Source organism: Vidua macroura, chromosome 26 (assembly GCF_024509145.1).
Source record: "Vidua macroura isolate BioBank_ID:100142 chromosome 26, ASM2450914v1, whole genome shotgun sequence".
Classification (NCBI taxonomy): Eukaryota; Metazoa; Chordata; class Aves; order Passeriformes; family Viduidae; genus Vidua; species Vidua macroura.
This window is the reverse complement of record NC_071596.1, coordinates 6,129,495-6,145,899: the sequence shown is the minus strand read 5'-3', so window position 1 is coordinate 6,145,899 and position 16,405 is coordinate 6,129,495. Positions and strand designations below refer to the sequence as shown.

General features: G+C 52.1%; 1 protein-coding gene across 1 annotated transcript in view; it reads left to right on the top strand.

Moving 5' to 3' along the window:
* GNG7 (G protein subunit gamma 7) overlaps nucleotides 1-16,405 on the top strand; it is a 33,166-nt gene that overhangs the window by 9,745 nt on the left and 7,016 nt on the right. Inside the window, exons 2-3 of the mRNA XM_053999563.1 lie at nucleotides 1,782-1,848; nucleotides 9,166-9,242. The gene's annotated coding sequence lies outside the window, so the exon portion shown is untranslated. The remainder of the gene's footprint in view (nucleotides 1-1,781; nucleotides 1,849-9,165; nucleotides 9,243-16,405) is intronic.

The following is a 16,405-nucleotide window of genomic DNA, read 5'->3' as shown; positions in this document are numbered from 1 at the left end:
CCTGCTCCAGGTGCTGCTCCCTGGCTTTTAGCGGGGCAGGTTTTGCTGTTAATGATTACCCAGGGAGCAGTTCCCTTTGGAGAGCCGAGCCTGGCACTGCCCCGAGGCTTCCTGCAGCTCCAGCCCTGCTCCCCTGGCTGGTTTTTGTCATCCTTGGAAACAAGCTGGGACAATAATTTGTATTCTCTGCTCCCCGTGGGGTTTATTCCCTTAAAATTCCAGCGTGAATCGGGGGTTTCTCTGCCCAGAGCAGAGGGATTCTGTGCTGGGAGTGCAGAGGAGTCAAATCCCAGAGTCCCACTGGGGCAGAGTGGGAACACAAACTGGCCGGGATATTTACCCTGGAGCCGATGACCAATCTGGCCTGACGTCGGTGGGGCTGGGTTTTATCAGAGGTGTTTTCCAAGCAATAAATTAAACACTGGGAAGGTTTTTAGGGAAGCATGGCTCCATAACCACGTCCTGGCCACTTGTTCAAAACAAAACAAGGAACTGATGAGGTGGGAGAGTTGTGAGGCAGCCAGGATGTGGGGAGAACATCGGGATCTTTGCACAGATCTGTGCCCTGGCCCCGTGTCCGTGGGGATGGGGCTCCTCAGATCCTCAGACCCTCCCCTGAATTCCCTCTGTTTCCTTTGCTTCTGCTGTGCTGGGGCCCAAACTCTGCTTTTTTTTTTCCCCTTTTGCAGATGTCATTCTCTGCCACCTGACAAAGGAACAGAATGCAGCAATTTTCCCTAACCTAAATAGTGGCTCTGTGTTTCCAGCTCCCCTGGAACTGGAATTAATTTAGTGTGTGGGCTTTTTAATTGGCTCGTTGTGGGGAGGAACAGAAGATGAAATGCTGCAGCTCTGCCTTCCTCTTCCCTTTCTTTCCTTAAATCTTTGTCACTCTCCCTGTCTTTCACTTCCATGAGTCGCTCAGGTTATTTTTCCCTGGTTTCTTTTGTTGCAGCTCCCCTCTGCCAGCCTCAGGAATATCATGGGTGGGGCTGCTTCCTCCACCTGGGACAAATCCCCTGTGACTGGTGGAGGGAATTGGGAACTGGTTCTCCACTGCTGGTGTGCTGGTTTTGGGAGGTGGGGATGGATGGAGGGATGGAAGAAGGGATGGATGGAGGGATGATTGATGGACAGATCCTCATTCCAATGGAGCCATCTTCAGACTTGGATGTGGAATTGCACAGGTGACAGCCTGGGAGCTGCCAGGCTTTTTCCTCCCCACCAAAAAAATCTCTTTTGGAATCTATGTGTTCAAAGCCAGGTCTAAATTGATAGCAACTGTGTTTTTTAAATCCCAGATTCCATGGATGAGCATGGAGAAAGCCTCAAGTGCCACCTGCATCATCCTCACTAAACCTCTCCTGTGAGGACTTTTAGGATTTCATCCCCCCTGCCAAAAAAATCTCAAAGGCAGATCCTGAACATATTGAAATGTAAACAAACCACCCCAAAGGACACACTCCTTGTGTGTCTGGGTGGATTTAAATCGATTTGGAGTGGGCTGGATTCCAGCAGGGAGAAAACAGGGAAAACACAGGGGGAAAAGGGCTGCTGGAAATGGGAGAAAAAGTGTGAGGTGCTTTAAATAGTTCAGGAATGGGCTGGATTCCAGCAGGGAGAAAACAGGGAAAACACAGGGAAAAAATGGGATGATGGAGATGGGGAAAAGGTGTGAGGTGTTTCAGCTGGTGGGCTCAAACCTGGTGTTGAGAGGAGCTGGAATTCCCTGCAGGATCCTTTCAGTTGCTGAAAATTCTCTCAATTTTTCTTAATTTTAGGAGATTTGTCCTTTCCCCCCTGCAGCGAGTGCCCTGTGTGCCAGAGGAGGTGGGAACACCTGCCCAGGTAGGTGCCAGCAGCACCCACAGACACTCAAACACCTCCTGAGCCCCAAATCAGGGCATTTCCCACCTGGAATTTGGGTGGGAAGGATCCTAAAGCACACCCAGTCCCTTCCCTTCCACCATCCCAGGGTGCTCCAAGCCCTGTCCTGTCACCTGTGCCAGGTGGGCAGTGGGGACTGTGCCTCCACTGAGAGGTGGTGACCAGGTGCCTGGGATGGCCCTGGGGACACACACAAATCTGATGTGGAGCTGCTGCCTCCAACTGGAATGGTTCTTCATAAAACAGTTCCATTATTTTTCCTGGAGTTAGCCGATCCTTCAGGTCCCTTCCATCCCAAACCCCTCTGTGACACCACAATATCACCACTCTCTAGGTGCTCCACTATTCTCCATCTTAAAAATTCTTAATTTTAAAAAAGATCCGAGTTTTGACAGGAAGATCCAAAGGTTAGTCAAGGTCACGAGTCACTGACCTGCCTCGGGAGCAGCTCCAGAAGTTCCCCTGTTCCTCCAAGGAATGCCCAGCCAGGCCAGAGTTGTTTCTTTGGCAGAAATCATTTTTTTTAGGAGATTCCAGCGGGTTTTTGTCCTCAGTCCCGGCTTTAGGCTGGATTTGGAGTCTCCAAGAGAGGGCACTGTGTCCCTGGCAGTGGAGGCGTGGATGAGCTGCCAGCCCCGAGCTCCTCATCCCGGGGAGCCGAGTAATTAACTGAGACACTCATTAGCAGCTGCTTTGGGGGCTGGACATCCTCATGTGACCGCTGGTCCTTTCCCTCCGTCCCTGGCAGCGCTTCCTCTTGCCTCACTTTCCTAAAACACCCAGAAATGTCCCTTCCCTGTCCCACTCGTGTCACTTTGCCCTGATTTGTGCACTTGGGGTGTCCTCCAGGAGGGGAGGGGTGTGGGGTCCCTGGGAGCCTCGCTGTGAGTCACAGGTTTCATCCAAACCCGGAGGGAAACGGGGAAAAACAAAAAGGGGAAAACTCAGGGGGGTTGTTCTTGGTGTAATTTCTCGTGGGCAGCGTTCGTGCTCCAGCTCAGAGCAAATCTTTGTTCACAAGTTTGTGTGGAAGGGGGGATTTCAATTCTGCAGCCCTGGAGGGACCTGACAGGAGGATTTGAAGCTCTGCCCTGGAGGTTTTGGGGTGGTTGCCCTGGTGCCATTGTTGGATAATTTGCTATTTATAGGGGGATATTTTTAGGGATGTGGCAAGTCCAGCTCTGGACCTGGATCTGGGGATATTTCTGGAGCACAAAGGGGCAGAATTGAACCTGTGGTGCTGCTCCATGGGGGTGGGGGTTTAATCCTGGGGGTGAGCTGAGCATCCAGAGAGACATCGAGGGGCTGGAGCCCGGCCAGGGAAAGGCTCTTTTCCAGCCTCAATCATCCCCTGCTCCTGATTTTTCTGCCTTTTTTAATCTCTTTGTGGTGCCATCAGGAGTCTGACACACCTTTCTGATTTTTAGGAGCAGCTTTTCATGCTCTCAGTTCTCCCCCCATTCCTGAAGTGGCACAAATCCCCTTTTTTGGGGATTTATATCCTGCAGAAATGGAGCTGCCCTGGCTCAGGAATCACGGATGGATCCCATTTCCCAGGGGTCATTAAGACATTTAATTTTTTCACTAATTGCCTGTATTAAGTTGCTGATCCTGGAAGATTGAGGGCACTTGTGTAACGTGAACCACATTGAAACAACCTCAGAAGTGGCTCTGAGGTGAAACAGCCACATTTAAACCCAAACCTGGCTTCCAAATCCTTCCTCTGGATATTTTCCTCCTTTCCCCGTTTTCTGTGGTGAACTTCTCCCAGCTGGAAGGAAAAAGGGGAATATCCCCTCCCTGGGGAGTGTTTGGTTCAGCTGGAAGCAGGGCTGGTTTATCAGGATTCTTTCTGTGGGGCGTTTTTAGGGATTTTAAACAACTTGATACTTAATTTTTTAGTGGAGAAATTCCCAAATTGTTGGAGCAACCTATGGAATAACTCTGCAGCCTTCAGCTGCTGTCAGAACACTGCAAAGCAAATTCCTGCTGGCTTTTCCAAGGGCACTCCAGGAATCCCAAACCTCAGCATCCCATCTGGTATTTACAGTGCCAGGAATTCCCCTCAGCTGGATCCTCTTTCACCCCCTCTTCCCCTTCCACGCAGTTGTAGGTGTGGATTTCAAAATTCCTGCCGGTTCTGGGATGCTGTTGGTGTGGATTTTAAAATTCCTGCCGTTTTTGGGATGTTGTCAGTGATAGAAAAGATCCCCTTTGGATCCTGGCAGAGGCTCTGGGCTGAAATAATTCCATTAAACCTCAGGAGCAGGGAAGGGGATTGTCCCTGGTTTGATCTGGTTGGAACAGCTGCAGGCATTTGCTAAAACTGGAGGATTTAAATACAAATTTAATTTTTTTTTTGTTGCTATTTTGCCCTCTAAAAGCAGAAAAAGGTGATATTTTTTTTTTGGATGAAAGGAAGCTGGAAAGTCAAAGGCATCCCTGGAGTACCCCGAGCAGAGGGAGCTGCTGCTCCAGCACAGTTTGTTCCGTTAGCGTGGGGACATTTTTAAAATCTCATTTTCCAAACAACTCCTGGAAATTGGCATCCCAGAAGCAAAAACTCTTTTAAAAATAGCTCTGAAATGAGCCCTGTTGTTTCCATGGCCCCTTGTCCCGAGGATCCCTGAAACTCTGGAGGGGTTTGAGGAGATTCTGCCGAGCAGAGCTGGAGCCCCAAACATTTCCTGAGGAATGGGTTCCTGTGAGGAATGAGCTCCTGCTGCTGGAATGCTGCTGTCTGCAGGGTTTATTGTAAACTGTTTTCCCTCTTTTGCTCAGAGGAAAAGCAATTCCTGGGCAGGGACGCCTGAGGGGGTTGGAAAAATCCCTTGGAATATCCCAGGTGGGGAAATGTGCTGCTCCTGTTCCTTGGATCCAGGAGGCATTCCACGCTTTAACTCCACTTCTGAATTAATCTGGCTTGTTTCCCGTGGTGTGGAATTTCACCTTTCCCCCCACACGGATCCACCTGTGCACAGGTGTGTGAAATGGGGTGCTCTGCTCAGAAATCCCAAAATTCCTGAGCCTCCCAGGGGCAGGACTTGCCTTTGGAAAGACTTTAAAATGCCAAGTGTGGTCACTTCGGTCCTGTGCTCAATTTCCTGAGCTCAGATCCTGGGGCTGTGAATCCTGCAGACCCTTTTTGCTTCCCTCTCCTCCAATTCTTCCCTTTTTAGGACTTGAAAAAATATTCCAGAGCCAGTTGCCAGCACAGACTCCAACAGCAAATGAGTGCTGGCTGCAGCAGCTGCTCCCAAAAAAAACCCCAAAAAACCCAGCTGGAAAAGGGCACAGGAAAGAAGGATCTGCTCATCCCTTGGAGGAGCTCCTGGGGAAAAGTTCACGTTTGAAGCTCTGCCCTGGAGGTTTTGGGGTGGTTGCCCTGGTGCCATTGTTGGATAATTTGCTATTTATAGGGGGATATTTTTAGGGATGTGACAAGTCCAGCTCTGGACCTGGATCTGGGGATATTTCTGGAGCACAAAGGGGCAGAATTGAACCTGTGGTGCTGCTCCATAGGGGGGCAGGTTAATCCTGGGGGTGAGCTGAGCATCCAGAGAGACATCGAGGGGCTGGAGAATTCCTGCAGCACAGAATTCCTGCTGCTGAGCTGGGAGCTCCTCCTGGAAAGGCTCCTGCTCCTTCCCCCGGGATTCCTGGCTCCAGGGGGGAATTCTGGTGGGCTGGGCTGGAGGATCCGGTTTCCTTCCTGGCTCTGGCCCTCCAGGATGCTTCACATTCCCAACTGTTGGTGCTTCCGAGGAATTGGGGAAGGAATTCCCCTTCCTGCTGCCCACACCCACTCCAAGAACCATCTGAAAGGGATGGTTCTGGCTTGGCAGGGTCAGGGAAGGAAGGAAGGCCAGGGGAACCAGGATAGAGCCAGGAAAACCTGAATGCAGCCAGGGGAACCTGGATAGAGCCAGGGGAACCAGGATAGAGCCAGGGGAACCTGGATAGAGCCAGGAAAACCAGGATACAGCCAGGGAAACCTGAATGCAGCCAGGGGAACCAGGATAGAGCCAGGGGAACCAGGATAGAGCCAGGGGAACCTGGATAGAGCCAGGGAAACCTAGGTAGAGCCAGGAAAACCAGGATAGAGCCAGGGGAACCTGGATAGAGCCAGGAAAACGTGAATGCAGCCAGGGGAACCAGGATAGAGCCAGGGGAACCTGGATACAGCCAGGAAAACCAGGATACAGCCAGGGAAACCTGAATGCAGCCAGGGGAACCAGGATACAGCCTGGGGAACCAGGATACAGCCAGGGGAACCTGAATGCAGCCAGGGGAACCAGGATACAGCCAGGGAAACCTGAATGCAGCCAGGGGAACCAGGATACAGCCTGGGGAACCAGGATACAGCCAGGGGAACCAGGATACAGCCAGGGGAACCAGGATACAGCCAGGAAAACCTGAATGCAGCCAGGAAAACCAGGATACAGCCAGGGAAACCTGAATGCAGCCAGGGGAACCAGGATACAGCCTGGGGAACCAGGATACAGCCAGGGGAACCTGGATACAGCCAGGAAAACCTGAATGCAACCAGGGGAACCAGGATAGAGCCAGGAAAACCTGGGTAGAGCCGGGATTTTGCCCCAGCTGTCAGTGTGACATTCCCAGCAGGAATTGCCGTTTGTGGGGAGGGGGCAGAGCCTTTCCAAGGCCTCCAGGCCCAGAGCCAGGGGATGTTTCCTGGAGGAGGTGGCAGCCTCTGGGGCCCAGGGAAGCCCCCGTGTCCCTGGGGTGTCCCCAGCTGGGCTGGCAGCAGAGCGTGGCCGCTGCGGTGTCCGTAAACAGGAGCCTGTGGAATATCGAGTTCCAAACCTTTGCACCGGGACAGGGCTGGGAGGAAGGAGGGGGCAGAGTTTATTGCAGCTGAGGTCAGCCTTGTTTTCCCTCCCGGAGCAGGGATCCTGCAGGGCTGTAAACAACGGGAGAGCCGGAGATGGGATCCTGTCCCTCTGCAGAGCTCCGGGGCTCCTTTTTCCCTTTGGTCGTGGTGTAGCTGCTGCCAGGTCCCCGTGGGGTCTCTGCAGGGCTCTGAGAGCAGCTCTAAACCTAAAATTTAACCATTTTTAGTGCAGGACCCCCTGCACTTTGGAAAGGAAAGCACAAAAGGAGAAACCCAAAGCAGCCCATAATTCCAGGGAAAACCAAGAGCAGTAGGGCACGTGTTGTGTTGTCACTGCAGCTTTCAGCTCAGCTCCAGCTGCCTTGGTCTGCAGGGAAGGGATTTGTCTCGTTATTGATTAATCTGCCATTAATGGGTTCATTTTACCTGGGAAAACGGCCTGGCTGAGGGCTGGAATGGGTTTGGAATGGGTTTGGAGGTGGTTGGATTTGGGCTGGTTTGTGTCGAGCCCTCCTGCAGTGTGGAGCTGATTCCAGCAGCAGCTTCACCTCCATGGAATGGTTTGGCTTGGAAAACCCCTCTGGAGTCAGGATTGCAGCTGAAGTTGGCTCTTTTCCCAAAATTCCTGGTGGCCTTCCCTGCCCCTGGGGCCTCCCAGGTGCTGCTGCATGTTGGCAGCCCCACATCCTGCCCATGCCCCCATTTGTTTATCAGCTGCACTGTGCTGATGAATTCCCTGGAATTTCGGTCCTTGTGGGTCAATTGCAGGATTCTGGAGGGAATCAGGACTGCTCCAGCAGGAAGGAGGAGTGATCCTGATGATCCAGGTGCTCTTTCCATCCCCCCCATCCCAAATCCAGCTAAAGCCCCCCCAGGACCCAGGGATTCATGGATGGTGCTGTGGAAAACCTCCCTGGAGCAGCAGGAATGGCTGGAAGTGCCCAATTCCAGAGGCTTGGAGCAACCTGGGACAGTGGGAAGGGTGGAACTGGGTGGGCTTTGAGCTGCTTCCAGCCCAAACCATTCCATGATTCCGTGAGCCTCAGGGATTGCCCATTCCAAGGCCAGTTCCAAACCTGGAGCTGTTTGAGGTGTTTGTGCCTTTATCCCCAACTCCTTTTTGCTCTCCTGTCCTTCCCCAAATTCAGGCTTTTTTTCCCTGCCCTCACCTTCCTATTTCCATGGAGAGCTGGCCCTGGAATGTGACATTTGTAAAAATCCCTGTTAAATAAAAAAGCAAAACAAGTTTAAACTGCTTTTTTTGGCCGTTCCTCGTCCCTGAATCCGCTGCAATCTGCAGGAGGAGGAGGTGAAAGGAGCCCTGGCCTGAACCCCAGCCCAGAGTCACTGACGTGGGTTTGACTCCTTTCGAAAAACCAAACCAAAACAAAACAAAACAAAAAAAAAAAATATCCCTGTTTGTGTTCAGCCAGCGAGCGGGGGAAAACAAGCAGGGCTGGGTTTCAGCTCCGATGGATTCTTGGAATTCATCCCTCGCTGGCTCCGGCTCCGGCCTCAGCTGGGTTGAGCAATGCTGTACTGGGAAGGGGACGTGAGGCACGAGGGGTTCCCGGGGGGGGCTTTGGGAGCTCTCCCAAGGCCAGCTCGTTCCTGCAGCCTGGGACCGAGGTTTTCTTGGAAATGGAACCTGCCAGGGTGTGCTCAGCCGGGGCAGGCTGAGGCTTTCTGGGCTGAAATGCTCTGCAGCCGTCCCTGGCGTGATGAAAATGCTGCTGCTTTTCTCACATTGCCCCCCCAGAAATGATGCAAACTCCTCTTCGTCACAGTCTCCTCTGAAATGGGGCAAACTCCTCCTCTTCTTCATATTCCCCCCCAAAAATGGGGGCAGCACCTCTCCCTCCCATCATTCCCTCTCAAAAATGGGGCAAACAGCTCCTCTTCTTCATATTCTCCTCTAAAACGGGGGAGATTCCTCCTCTTTTTCATGTTCCCCCCCCAAAATGGTGTAAACACTTCTCCCTCTCTTCATTCCCCCCGAAAATGGGGAAACATTTAACATTCCCTCCAGAAAATGAGGCAAGCACCTGTCCAACTCCTCATTCCCCTCAAAAATGATGCAAACTCCTTCTCTTCTTCATTTCCCCCCACCCAAATGATACAAACCCCTCTCCCTCTCTGCTTCCCCCCTCAAAAAATGCAATTTAGACCCAAATATTTCCCTGAGCCCTCACCCAGGCCGTGGCTGTGATTTATAAAAACAAATGAGAACGTTATTCTGATTATTGATAAAGGAATGTCAGCCCTGATTTTCCAGTGAATGATTGGATATTGATCAAACCAGGGGTGTCCCTCACCAACGCTGATTAATGCCACGATGGAGAAAATATCCCGAATCACACCTCCATTAATAACAGCTCCATCTGCTCGGGGTGATGGATCTGAATTCCCATTTTCCTTGGCAGGAGCAACCGAGGAATCCAGAAAAATCAGGGAATCCACGCGGATCCGGGACAGAACGAGGCTGCTCTGCAGTAGGAAGGTGAGCAGAGACCTCGTGATTTGTCTCCTTATTGATTAATTTCCCCTTAATTGGTTCATTTTATCTGGAAAACGCTGTGGATGAGGGGTTTGGAATGGGTTTGGAGGTGGATTTGGATTGGGAAGTGCTGACTGTGGGTGCTGCTCCTTATGGGGCCTCGTTATGTGCCAGCAATTACCTCGTTAATTAGGGAGGGAGAGCTCTGCATTCCAGAGGGGACCTGGAGCTGTGTGGGAGCTGCTGTTCCGTGGGAAGTTCCGTGGGAAGTTCCGTGGAGGGCTTGTTTGGGCTTGTCTGGAGGTGACAAAGCCCGGGCTGGGAATTGTGGCTCTGTTGTCCCAGGGCTGGATCATCCTCAGCGTTTCCAGCGGCGCTGGATCCTGTTGGAATAACCTTGGGAATTCAAGGGCAGGAGGCTGAGCCCTCCCTGCATTTGGGAGAGGTTTGAGCTCCCCACAGAGTCTTTGGGACAGGAGGACATTGGGGTGATGAGGAGGATGATGATGATGATGAGTGGTTGCTGCTCCTGGGTCACCCAAAGAGCTGAGATCCAGGTGGCTCCAGAGCTCTGCGTTTCCCCGTGTGTCGCAGCCAGGCTTTGGAAGTGGGAATGGGCTGATTTTGTGCATTTCGGGTGAAAAATCCTTTAAAATCCCATTTTTTGGGGGGAAAAGTCTTCCAGGATTTCCTTGCCTGCGGTTCCGCGGTGCGGGCGGCAGAGGGCGCGCTTGGGCCGCGGTCGTGGGGCTCTGGTTGGAATATTTATTATTTGGATTTAATGTCATTATTTGTATGGAGATTCCTTAATCAAAGCGTTCCCAGTGCTTTAATTAAAACTGGAGCCACCAGCAGAGCGGGGTGAGACTCTGCAGGGCCACCAGGAGCACTGGGGCTTTCCCAGGAGGATGAGGATGAGGATGGATTTCCCCCCCACTCTTCGCCCCGAGCCGAGCTCTGCACCACAACCCCAACCCAAAAAATCACCCCAAAAGTCAAAATTGCTGCCAGACGCCCAGTGCCAGCAGCAGATGGCAGCACCCTGCCCTGCTCCCGGTGTTATTCCTGGCCGGGAGATTCCCTGGATCCAACCCCGCAGTCTAGACTGACTGACAGACGGGATTCCTGTGCTCTTAGGTAAGCACGGACAGACACCCATTATGCAAATTCCCAGCCGGAGCAGCCTCCCAAACATTCCTCAGATTGTCTAAATAAGGTGCTGTTTCAGACCCAAACTGCAGCCAGGCTTTTGGGTGCCTTCCAGCTGGAGGTGGGATTTTTTAATAATTCTTTTCTTTTTCCCCTGATCAGCACAGCCTGAGTTTTGGCCTCAACGGCTGCCCAGATGTGCAGGGAGGAGAGAAAATTGGGCAGATAAAAAACTTTTAGGCTCCTGTTGCTGCTGCTGTTAAATCTGTTTTATATCTATTTTCTATGAAGATTGCACAGAATTCGTGGCAGTTTTTTTGCTCTCTGAGCTGCAGAAATGAGATCTGAGTGGGGAAGGGAAGTGTTGGAGGGTGCAGTGACCCAGCCTTGCACGGAGGTGTTGCCCTGCTCAGGGCCTGCCTGACTCATTCCCGGGGCTGGAGGAGGTGGGGATGGATCATCAGGGATGATCCAGAGGGTTTGGAGCCGGCTGTGGCATTTGCACTCTGTCCTTTTTGCACACAGAAATTCAAAGAGCCTTTCAAGCCCCGTGACTGCAGAGTTGTTTGTGCTGCTCTGGCTGTTCCACCATCCTGAATTTCCCAGGAATTCTCCTTCCAGCCTGGTTCTGTCCCTAAAATCCCCCCAGGTGTGTCTCCTGCCCAGCCCGGAGCTGCTGCAGCCCCCTCGGAGCACACAAAGAGCTCAGGGCTGAGTGGCAGCTCCTGAGCTGCTCCAGGAGTTGGGAATTGGCCCTTAGCCCTGCCAGGAAAACATTGGAAAGCCTCCTGCTCCCGAATCCACGTGATTTTCTGGGAATTCGCTTGGAAGGGTGGCTCAGCAATCCCTGCAGGGGGTGGTGCTGGCTGGGGGTGAGGAGTTTGCTCAGGTTTCTTCGTGGTGGCCTCTCAGCCTGTCAGTACCAGCTCTGCTCTTCTATTCCTTGCCTAAAGAAAGGCAAAAAAAAAATCTGTTGTGTTGTTTTGTTTTTGTTTGTTTTTTTTTTTTTTTAATTGCATCATCCCTCCTGTTTTCCTGAGTGTTGTTTACTTAGGGGCACAGTTAATCCTTTAAGGATTAAAGGGAAGGGAAAGGTTGGGATGTTCACCCTTCTCTTAGGGGGAATGAGGAGAGAGAGAGGTGCTTGCCCCATTTTTGGGGGGGAATATGAAGAAGAGGAGGAGTTCCCCCAAGGAAAGCCAGGAGGGAGACTTTGAGCAGGGTGGGATCCTCATTTCCCACTGTGGGAGCTGTGATTCCATCTTTTCCTGGGTGGGATTCTCCCTTCCCACCGTGGGGGCTGTGATTCCGTGTTTTTCCTGCTGGGAATTCTGTTTTTGGGGTGAGCTGCAGCCCCCATTGCCCGTTACCAAATCCCATTTCCATCCATGCTCACGGCACCACCTTTGATTGCAGCTGCATCCCAACTTCCCTCATCTGCGCTCTCTGGCAGCAGGAAAATCCCAAACCAAGCCCTTCCCGTGGTTCCCAGCAGTTCTGGAGCCCTTTTCCAGCTCAGCTCAGCTGCTGCTTTGCCATTTCTGAGATGTGAGATAAGGAAGCAGCCGAGCGCTGCTGACTCAGTTTGGGGTTTGTCCTTCCTGCCCTCCCACACTGCACCTGCACGCCCAGAAACCTTCACCCCACAGCCCCCACCCCGGCTTTTCCAACCCAAAAATTCCCTTTCCTGCTGCTCCGGGAGCTGAGAAAACCCCTGGAGTTTGCAGGGAGAGCTGAGGAGCGTTTTAGGGAGATGTGGGCAGCACAAAGGGATCACCGGGGTTTGCTCGGTGCCGCCTTCTCCAGCCTGAGTCTGACCTTTCCCTGGGAATGCTGGAGGAACACCAGGATTATCCCAAAAAACACCAGGGTTATCCTGAGAGACGCCTCCAGAGAGCCCATTCCAGCTGCAGGGCTGAGCTTGGCAGGGTTTGCCTTGTCTGCACCCCAACCCGAGGGGCAAATCCTCATAAATCCACACAAAACATCCCCATCCATAAAACCTCCACACAAAACATCCCCATCCATAAAACCCCAACCCCCCTGGATCTGGGATTGTTGTGGGGATTGTTTCCCAGCAAGGCAGGGTCACGTGTTCTCTGAGCTCACAGGTTTGGGTGATTTGTCAGAATTCTGAGAAGTTCAGAACTGTCAAAGCAGGAAATGCTCATTTTGGGATGGCTCAGCTGAACCTTTTTGGGGAAATAGGAAACGCTGCCTGGAAGAGCTGCTGAACCCACAGAAAAGCCGGGAAAAGCTCAGGAAATTGCAGCTCTTGGAAGCGAAATCACTGATGAAGGATTTGGGTGAAAACCCCAAGTTTTCAGGGAAAACCCAACAAAGTGGGAAGGGTTTTTGGGCAGCAGCGAAACATCCGTGGTTTGTGAGAAACCTTTTCCTTCCTCCTGAGTTCCTGCACTTGAGCTCACCAGCAGAAAACTGATTTTTAAACTGGTTTTTGCAACTTAGAACTGAAACCTGAAACTTAAAAACTGATTTTTAATTGGTTTAAACTTTTTTTTTTTTGAGGGAGGGAAACCCTCAGGCTTTATCCTCAGTCTCCAAACACACGGAGCAAGCTGGAATTCCTGATCCTTTGCTCCTTCCCTCCTGGATGTTGATTTTCCTCCCTCAGAGAGTTGACACCTCTTTGTTTTCCCAGGTTTTGGGGAATTTGAGCTCAGTTTTCCCACAGAGGGGGAACCCAGCCCCTGGGAGAAGGGGTTGGAATGTTTTTACCCGGGTGCACATCTGGGAAAGGCATCGGAGGCTGGGAACGACTCCAGCCACAGTTCCCAGCCCAAATTTCGGGATTTTGGAGATTCCCAGAGCAGCTGTGGCTGCCCCTGGATCCCTGCAAGTGTCCAAGGCCAGCATGGAGCCACCTGGGATTTGGGAATGTGGAGGAGCAGTTTGGGCTGGAGCTGCTGAAGGAGGTGACAGGGGAGTGACAGATGTGCAGGACTCCAGGCCAGGAACCTCCTCTCCTGTCCTGCCCCGTCCCAGGAGTCAGGAGTGGTGGACAAATTATCAAATATCATCATTATCCAATAATCAAATATCAGCATTATTCAATAATCAAATATCATCATTATATAATAATCAAATATCATCATTATCCAATAATCAAATATCAGCATTATTCAATAATCAAATATCATCATTATCTAATAATCAAATATCAATATTATTCAATAATCAAATATCAGCATTATTCAATAATCAAATATCATTATCCAGTTATCAAATATCAATACTATCCAATTATCAAATATCAATATTATCCAATTGTCAAATATCAGCATTATCCAATAATCAAATATCAGCATTATCCAATAATCAAGTACCAGCATTATCCAGGAATCAAACACCAGCATTATCCAATTACCAAATATCAGTATTATCCAGTTACCAAATATCAGTATTATCCAGTTATCCAGCACCAGCATTTTCCATCCATCAAGCAGCAGCACTCCGGCCCCGGGGGTGGGACGGGAATTCCGCTCCCGGCGTTGTTCCCAGCGCTGCCCCCTCCCCTGGGATGGCCATTCCTGGAGCTCGGATCCCTCTGCTGCTCCCCTCCCCTGCTCCGGGAAAGCTCGGCCAGCAGAGCTTCCTCACGTGGCGGCAGAGCCGTGCCACGAGCCCGACCCAAAACTCCCACTTTTAACCGAGGAGCTGCGTTCAACGCTCTTTCCATCCCAAAGGTTTGGCCCGTCCTTCCTCCGTCCCTGGGGCCGCGTTGCCCCGTGGCCTCCCACGGTGACATTTGGGGGTTTGGGAGGGGGGTCCCGGCTGGCTCGGCCCTGCAGGACACGGAGCCAGGCTCGGGGGATCCTCCGGCACCGCCTCGGCCCCACGAGGATCCTTCTCCTGCTCTTTCCACACCGAACGGGGAAAACTGGGATGAGTGGGTTCCTCAGGGAACGTGACTCATGTGCCAGGGAAGGGTTGGGAAGAGGAGGAGGAGAAGGTGGAACAGGAGGAGGAGGAGCCACACGGTGCCAAGGACTTCACTCCTCCTGCTGCCGCCTTATTTTAGCCCTGGTAGCAGCTGAATTCCTGTCAGCTTTCCCCGGCATTCCCAAATTGGGAATTCCAAATTGCCAGTTTTTTCACAGGATGCTAAATCCTGCCTCTCCTCCCTCTATTTTTAGCCCTGGGAGACTCCAGGTAGGAGCAGCACTAATTAATCTCAACTGAGAGACTGAAGGCAAAGTTGAGCTCCTTTGGTGCTGCAAAAAGCACTCAAAAGTGAATTCTGGGCAAATAAAACCTGAATTCAAGTGGTTGGAGGGTTGGATTTTGACCTGGAGTTTTAAATTCAGCACTTAAATGCAGATGGTTTTGCAGCAGGTTGGGTGGGTGGGTGTTGACTTTAATATAGTGAAATTTGAGATAAAAATACATCGAAATTAACAGTTCACAAGCAAAAAAAGCTGGATTGAAAGTAGTTGGAATGGGCGAGGAGGAGGAGAACAGGATCAGCTGTGTCACCTCAGTGTCCTGGCACCGAGCTCCTCCTAATTTCACCTGCTAAATGAAGATGCTGATTAGGCAGGGATTGCACAAGGCCAGGTCTGGCCAGCTCAGGTGAGCCTCTCCTTCGTCCTTATCCTGGTTTATCCCGGTTTATCCCGGATTATCCCAGTTTATCCTGGTCTGGCTGCTCCAAGGTGGTGCCAAAGTGGCGGCACAGCTTTTCCCAGCAGCACAGAAATGTTGTTTATCCATATTTTTTTTATCCAACTAGAGATGCAGATTGGGATTTGCAGCTGGGAATTCCAAGCCAAGATCGTTCTGCCATGAGCAGGGGACACTTCTCACTGTCCCAGGTTGCTCCATCCCTGGACATTTCAGGGATCCAGGGCCCAGCTGCTGCTTTTCCTCCTCCACCCATCCCGCAGTCCTGTGACTTTCCCTCCCCAGCTTTGTTTTTGTTCCTGCCGGAGCTCCGGAGGGTGACAGCGATGACAAAGCCACCCTAAATCATGCCTGAACCCCACGAGGCCTCAGCCAGAGCGGGATGAGCCCCTGGCTTCAGAGCCCGGTGACTCCTCCGCACTTGTTTCACCATCAAACCCCAGCAAAGGCCACAGCTTCTCCGGGAATCCCAGCCCCTCCCCACCCTCACAGGCAGGAATTCCATCCCAAATCCCACCTAAATCTCCCCTTTTCCAGTTTGGAAGCCATTCCCTGTGTCCTAGCACCCTGTAAATAACCCCTCCACCTCCCTGCCAGCTCCTGCAGGGCTGTAATCAGGTCTCTCCAAAGCCTCTCTACTCCAGGAATTTTGCCTCTTTCCCTATCCCTGTTTTTCCCCAACCTGCAGCAGATAATTTTCTAAATTTAAACCCCAGGCAGCCCGAAGTTGCCCGTGACCCCAAGGCAGCTCCCTCACGTGCCTCCCGCCCCAGCCCTTTCACACAGTGGGGAAAATTCCCTTTTTTAGCCTGGCCGGCCGCTGGCAGCAGCCCCAGCCCTGAGCTCAGCCCTGGAGCGCCGCCAGCCCAGCGTGACCGAGAGAAAAGAACCTTCAGCTTCCTCCCGTGGCAGATCCAGCCCCGAGGCAGGAGCTGCAGACCCTCACATGATGCTGCAGTCATCGGCCTTTCCCAAAAAGCCGCGGTTTTGCGGGGAAAACGGCCGCGGTCACACGCGCTGCTCGGCTCGTTGTGCTGAAACAAGTGCGGAGGAGTCACCGGGCTCTGAAGCCAGGGGCTCATCCCGCTCTGGCTGAGGCCTCGTGGGGTTCAGGCATGATTTAGGGTGGCTTTGTCATCGCTGTCACCCTCCGGAGCTCCGGCAGGAACAAAAACAAAGCTGGGGAGGGAAAGTCACAGGACTGCGGGGATGGGTGGAGGAGGAAAGAGCAGCGGCGTTTCACTCATGTGACGCCGTGCCCCAGAGGTCACTCACGTGTCCCGGGAACGGGGAAGGGCCGGGAATGAGCGGGGAATGCCAGCAGGGAATGGGGATCCCAGAGTGGCTCCGTGTCCCTGTTCCAGAATGAGAAT